The 7,823-nt window shown below is 33.2% G+C and overlaps 1 non-coding gene across 1 annotated transcript; it reads left to right on the forward strand.

The window, feature by feature from the left end:
• The first annotated feature begins 5,958 nt into the window (after positions 1-5,958).
• Positions 5,959-6,099, forward strand: LOC116560933. The gene has a single exon (XR_004273213.1). It is a non-coding gene; the product is annotated as a U4 spliceosomal RNA (small nuclear RNA).
• Positions 6,100-7,823: the final 1,724 nt, after the last annotated feature.

Raw genomic sequence — 7,823 nt, forward strand, 5'->3', positions numbered from 1 at the left:
AATATTATTTTCTAAGCTTCAACCAGAGGTTTTAGAAACACTAACCAGTTTTTATGTAGAATGTTTCTCTATATTTATCTGATGTTTTTCTAAGATTGGGTGGGGGATTATGGGTTTTGGAAAGGAAAACTTCAGAGGTAAATTGTAATTTTATCACACCATTGCAAGGGTACATACCCACATGACTTATCAGTGATGACATTCACCTTGATCCAGTGGCTGAGGTAGTTTTTCCACATTTTTTCAATGTAACAGTTAATCTTTCCCCCTCTTTTTATTCAGTACTTTTTTGGAGGGAAGTCATTTCTGTGGCCCACACTCCTTATGTGGTGAGGACTTATGCTCTACCACCTTGAGGGGAAATATCTGCATAAATTATTTGAATTTTTCTGCATAGGGTTTTGCATATCTTCCCCATTTGTGTAATTATTAAATTGTTTATATCCTTTGGACTCTTGGATATTTATTTTATAATTTGGGTTATCATGCTATGTTTTTTTCTTATTCAAATTCTTTCATCTGTGGTCATTAGGATCTCTTTCATTTGGCTATGATGTTCTTTTGGCATATACTTATTGTTTTTTAAATAGTTTTTTGTTTTGAGCACCTGCTTACATTTTGTAAAGCAGGTGCTCCATACTCATCTTGTGTATTTCCTGCCCTAGTCTTAGAATCATCCGTTTTTCCAAGGAGCACTGATTCTTTTTATAAGATAACAGTGTTGGAAATCACAATGTGAGTGTTGTGTGTACTCATTGCTACTTTGTTGTCATTGCTTCTAGGGCCTGACAGCTGCTACACCCAGGAAATATTTATATATCTTATATACATATTTATAATATGTATGTATACAAATTAAGTATATTAAACATATTTTATAAACATTTATAATACACACATATACAGATTGTACATGTGTGTTTATGTTATACATGTACATATACATGATGTGTGGGTTACACATAATATATAGATTATATATCATCTGTGTTTTTACATCTGGGCTCTGGACTGAATGCAAGCATCCTCCAAAATTCATATGCTGAAACCTTAATTCCCAATGTGATAGTATATAGAGGTAGGGCTTTTGGGATGATATTAGGTTTAGATTAGACCGTGAGTATGGAAGACCCATGATCAGATTAGAGGATCTATAGGGAGATGCAGAGACAGAGCTCTCTCTCTTTGCCAAGTGAAGGCGCAGGGAGAAGGCAGCTGTTTGTGAACCAGAAGGATGATCCTCACCAAGAATTTGACTATAATGGCATCTTAATATTGAACTTCCAGCCTCCAGATCTGTGAGAAATAAATGTTTTTTTGAAACCAATCTGTGATATTCTGTTATAGCAGCCCAAACTATCTGTATCTATTTATGTTAAAGTAAATATGAGTTTATACTGACGACTCCAATTCTAATCCATTAATATAAGCATCATTCCAGACTTCTCTTCTTGCTCATCTATAAACTACCAGTCTAAGAGTAAAAAACCTGGCTCCAACTGTAACACATCCATGCACTTACCTGTTCAATCTCAGCATTCATTACAATGGATTTGGAATTGCTATAGTTTATTCCAATGGAAATTACTTTTAAAAACTTTCAGGCAGTAACCAGTTATAATTGCTTTTGTCTTTATTCTTACATATCCCATTCATTTTCAAAATGACTTAGTTCAGCTCTTTTCTCACCCATCACTGTCAGTTATGTTATGTTACATATTTGTAATAAATTTTTCATCACAGTCTGCATTCTAGGGTCCCCACATCTCTTAAGTGATGTTTTAAAATTTGTATACAAAGCTCATTCTTTGTGTTTTAAGGTTGTATGTGTTCTGACAAATACCTAGTGTTGTGTATCCACCAATACAGTATCAAACAGAATAGTTTCAAAGCCTTATAAAATCCCCTGTGCTCTACATATTCAACTCTCCTGTATTTCACAAGATTACTGGCAATCTTTGTTCTGTTTCCATGAGTAGCTTGGCTTTCTCTAGAATGTCATATAAATGGAATCATAGAGTATGTTGCCTTTATAGACTCACTTTTTCACTTAATTATATGCATTCAAGATTCATCCAGGTTGCTTAGATTGATAGCCCTAGCCCATTCCTTTTAATTGCTGAGTTAGATTTTATTCTATGGATGTACAACAGTTTATCTTTTCACCTATTAAAGAATATCTTTGCTGTTTTGTTTTTTGATAATTATGAAGGAGAAAATTTCTATAAACTTCTGTGTTTAGGTTTTAGATAAAACTCAGTTTTCAGATCAGTTGGGTAAATGCTTAAGAATGCCATTGCTGAGTATGCTAAGTCTATATTTATCTTCATGTGAAACTGAAAAACCGTCTTCTCAGATGGTTGCACTGCTTTTAATTCCAAACAGCAATGAATGACAGTTTCTATTGCTTGCACACTTACCAGTAATTGATATTGACAGGTTTCAGGTTTGAGTCACTCATAGATATGTTGTAGTGTCTCTTAGTTGTTTTAATTTTCATTTCCCTAATAACAAATAATGTTGAATATCTTTTCATGTATTTGCGTATCATTTGTATGTATTCTTTGGTAAGGTGTCTATTCAGATTTTATGTTTTGCACATTTTTAAGTTGTTAACTTTAAGGATTTATTTTTTGGTATTCTAGATAAGAAGCCTTTTATCAGAATTCGCAAATTTTCCTCCTTATCTTTTTATCTTTACAGTGCCTTTTGCATATCAGTTTTTAATTTCAATAACCCAAATTATTAGTTTTTCTTTCACAGATTGTGCTTTAAATTTTTATCTAAACTCTCAACATGCTTAAAGTCATATACATTTTCTTCTGTGTTCTCTTCTTGAATTTTTGTACTTTTCATCTTATATTATGTCTTAAATTCATTTTGGGTTAGTTTTTGTGAAAGTTGTAAGGTCTGATCTAGATTCTTTTTTTCTTTTCTTTGCATAAGATGTTCAAATGTCCCAGCACCACTTCTTGAAAGAATCCATTCTTCATTGGGCATTTGCCATTTATGTATTGAAAATCAATTGATTCTACTTGTGTAGATCTTTTCTTTCTTGGATCTCTATTCTATCCTATTCATCAATATGTCTATTTCACCATTGTCATGTTTTCTGATTATAGTATTTTATAGCAATTCTTTAAATTTAATAATATATGCATTTTTTTGCCCATGGTCTAGTTCTCATATTTTCCATCTTGACCAGAAATTAAATCTTTATTTTTATTTATGTACTAAATCTATGTTTTAGCACATCTCTGGAGCTAAGCACTTTTCTCGCTATTTCCTTTCTCCCTTACACATCTGATACTCTATTGTGATCTCATATTGAGTGACCAAAGTCTTGTACCTGCTGACAAAATTTATTTCTAATATCATTACAGTATTAATTTACCTTAATTGTCTACAATAATATTGCCTATTATAATATATCTTTTAGAAATATTACTTGATATTCAAATATCTTCTTTACTGGAAGCACAGTTATTCTACTTCAGGAAAACTTGTATATTGTGAGTGTAGTAGAGAAGAGAGATACTTAGAAAAGATTATAATTTGCAAAATAAACTGTGTAACAATCCCATTATTTGTTAACCAAAGTCATGTGGCGAATTTAACTAGCTAGTAAATAATAATGCATTGGATAGAATATTAATTCGCATTAAAATAGATCACATTTGTGTAATTTTGCATTTATGTATTACTTTAAAAAGCATGAATTAATTTAGGATAAGAGCCATAAACAGGTATAACACAAGATTAAATCACCTTCACTTGCATCATTTGCAAATTATAGGTCTGTTTTGTAACACAGAAAATGATAAGGATTTCTTTTGTCTTTGGGACCATTGTTGTAAAATATTCTTCCTTTGCTTTTACAGATTTCATTCTTTATTATTGTCATTATTATTATTTAATTATCAGATCTTGCAAAAAGTGTTTAATTCTCAGTCTTTCTATTTTGTAACATCATCAATAACTTTGGTGGCAAGTATCAGAAAGACAATAACATCAAATGAGTGTGAGCGATGGAAATGGATATGGGAAATAGATTTTTGCTCTCCTGCTGTTGTAGACTATAACCAAACTTATTTTAGGGCCTGTAAAGTAGGAGAGCTGCCAGAGGAATACAAATCATGACTGCCGCAAAAGTGATATCCATAGATTGATGCGTTCTGTAGAAGGGAGAAAGGTGGTATGTTAGGGACATTAGAATCATTTTTCTTGTCAGAAATAAATGGTGCACAGTCTTCTTTGCCCTTGCCAACATTTTGCAGACTTTAGTTTTCAAGATAGTTGTCTTGTGTGATGCTGTATGAGAAAAGTTTTGAAAAATTTAAAAATAATTACTATCCACAGTCCAGATTTATAGAAAAAAAGTGATATGAATCAATTACTTTGGAGGTCAGTAATTAATTTTTCGTAAAACCGCTACACAAAAAGAGAGTATTTTTCTCTAGTTCAGGCTCCAAGATTCACTGCTGGATTTAACATACAGAAACTGATTTTTCTTACCCTCTGTTTTAACCAGAAAAAAGAACACAAGTCCATGTCACTTAATGCACTGAATATTGGCATAATCAAACAGAATTTAGCAAGAGCAAAAATGTGTGTAATACCAATGGCCATGTTAACAGTTTTCTAACAGATGTTTGTTCAATATATGAAGTGGTAGAAATCAACATAAGCCAAATTTTAAAATTATGTTTGATAAATATCTAATAATCAACAAATCTTAAATTTTAGTAACATATTTGACCATATCTTCAATCTATTTCCTTTTATGACAAATCTTTTTCTATCATTATGCTAGTATGTCTCATATAAGCCATCATTTAAAAAATACATTGACTTGCTTTTTACCTCTTCTCAGTAGAAAATGTATTTCACTTACCAGTTTTCTCTGCTTTATATTCTTTGAAGTGTTGAAAATATCATATTAGTCATAAACTTTTTTCAAACTATACTAACTTGTGAAAAGAGGAATTTTATAAGGACACAGGTGGGTATATTTTTGAAAGTACTGCATGTTTATATATTCTAAATGAACAGATTATGGTGCATAGAAAACACTATATCCAATTTTCAAATCCCATTAATATGTGCTATTTTCATCATTTGCTGCATAATTTTATAACACCTACATGACTCCGTCTTTATATCTGCAAAAGATAAGTTGAGTAAACTCTCTTGATACATAAAGCAAAACAACAGTGCATATCACCGTATAAATTATTTGACATGAAAAATAATAATACAGCTTTTTGAACTGTTTAAAATTAAACATGATTAACTGGGTGTGGTGGTGTGCACCTGTAGTTCCAGATGCTGCTCTGGAGGCTGACAAGGGGCGGTCACTTGAGCTCTAGTGTTTGAGGCTGCAGTGAGCTATGATTGCACAACGGTGCTCCAGCCTGTGTGACAGAGCGAGATCCTATCTCCAAATTAATTAATTCATTAAATAAAATTAGGCATGGGACTGGAGGAAAATTTAAAGTCCTCCAAGTTTTTGAAGACAATACATCAATTTTATTTTTTAATTTACAGATAGCTGCTTCCACTGTGATCTTCCTCCACTATAAAGTCACAGAATACACAACTGTCCTCCGTTTCTATATCCTATTTCTGAATCCAGCTTTAAAAATGTGTAAAATGCTTGGCATTTTAAAGTAATTCCAAACATCTTCCTAAATATTTAATATTTGTGGTTAGTAACTATTGCTCTTAGTATTACGTCCTGCTTTCTGCTTTAGCTATGTTAATTCTGTCAGATCCCATAAGGAAACAGAGATTGTTTTCTGTGATTGAAACACTTCTCTGCTCCTCCCCAGCATGGGTGTGGCATGCAAAATAATGCCAACCCCACATCAAGGGTGTCAGCAACCTCATCTCTCAAACCTGCGGATGTTATCTTAAGTAGCAAAAGAGACTGTGCAAGTGAATTAAATTAAGAACCCTAGCTTTGCCCAGTGGCAGTATCGTAGCCAATGAAGTTTATCCCAGGTGCAATTATTGCTAATTGAAAACTTTTCCCAATACCCCGCCATGACAACTTGAAATACAGTCAGCGTTGGCAACTTTGAGCAGACTCTAAGGGGACTGAATCGAGAAAAAAAAAAGAAGATATGGGCAGAGTATCCTGTTAACCTGGTGGGCCCAGTGTAATCATTAGTACACTGTACTTAAAAGACGAAAGAGTGAGACAAAAGAGTCAAAGGCAATGCTACAATGAAAGAAAAGTTTAGAGTGATGATTGCTGGCATGGCAGATGAAGGAAAAGGCTACAAACCAAGAAATTCAGGTGAACTCATCTATAAATTGGAAAAGAAAAAGGGATGGAAAAGAAAAAGGAAGGAACACAATCTTGCCACCACCTTGATTTTAGCTCAGTGAAACCCATTTTAGTTTTATGACCTCGAAAATTGTGAGATAATACACTTTCTGTTGCTGTAAGCCACCAAGCATGTGGTAACTTTTACAGCAGCAATAGGAAAAATGCAATGGGTAACATCAATCCTTCAGTTAGCTCCCAAGTGAAACAGCACTTCTATCAGTAATTCTCTTTTCCAAACCAGCTACTAAATAATCCTTTATCATACTCTCATTCCTTATACTATTTTCCTCACTACATAGTGACAGTGTTTGATATTCTATGACACTTACCAGAATGTAATCTCAGTAGAAGAAAAATTTATGTCAGGGTATATAGAATATTTGACAGAAAAAATATTCAATAAATATATTTGCATAGACAAAGGAATAAATAAAATAAAGCTAACTACTCATGCTACATATTTATGAGTGTATACTGTGTATGTATACACTCATTAATATGTAGTGCAGCATATACAGTATACACTCATAAATAAGTAGTATGAATGAATGCACCCGAGTACCTCTGCATGTGCGTGTATATGCAGCTTTTTAACTCTAGCTTTACTCATCATGTAAGTCTGCCAGCAGAAATAAACTATTAAACCCTCTCAAATACAAAAAGGAAGAATATGGAAAGGGCATTTAAAGTTATAGGATGCGATAACGGAATTTTTTTTTTATTTCTAAGTTTTTCTAAGTATATTGCAATCTAATTGGTAAAACTTATTCTGATGTGAAATAACACAGTAAAAATAACAATGAGATATCACTAAATACTAAAGAATGGCTAAATTTTAAAATGTTAGATTCAGCTACCTATTGGTGAGAATGTGGACAACGTAGCCATTCTTTATTGTAACCACTTTGGAAAATAGGTTGTGTTTGTTTGAGACAGAGTTTTGCTTTCTGCAGGCTGGACTGCAATGATGCGATCTCGGCTCACTGCAAACTCTGCCTCCCAGGTTCAAATGATTCTCCTGCCTTAGCCTCCCAAATAGCTGGGATTTCAGGGGAATGCCACCATCCTGGGTTAATTTTGTATTTTTATTAGATAAGGGGTTTCAACAAATTGATCAGGCTGGTCTCAAACTCCTAACCTCAGATCGTCCGCCTGCCTCAGCTTCCAAAAGGATTACAGGTGTGATTACAGGTGTGAGCCACCATGCCTAGCCAGAAAATAGTTTGACATTATATACGAAAGCTAAACAAATATATTATCTCAGACCTTACATTTTCACTCCTAGATATGCTCTTTAGAAAACTACAGGTTTATGTTTACCAAGATATGTATTAAACGATGGTTATAACATCTTTTTTTTTTTTTTTTTTTTTTTTTTTTGGTAATAGCTAAATAATGACCACTCTCCCTTAGGGCTCACTCGTGCATCTGCACTCAATTGTCATGTCAGCTGGAGACTGTCTGGGGTGCTTCAGTTCTTCTCTACATG

The sequence above is a fragment of the Sapajus apella genome, unplaced genomic scaffold (assembly GCF_009761245.1).
Source record: "Sapajus apella isolate SASKATOON/1434 unplaced genomic scaffold, GSC_monkey_1.0 scaffold27, whole genome shotgun sequence".
In the NCBI taxonomy this organism is placed as follows: Eukaryota; Metazoa; Chordata; class Mammalia; order Primates; family Cebidae; genus Sapajus; species Sapajus apella.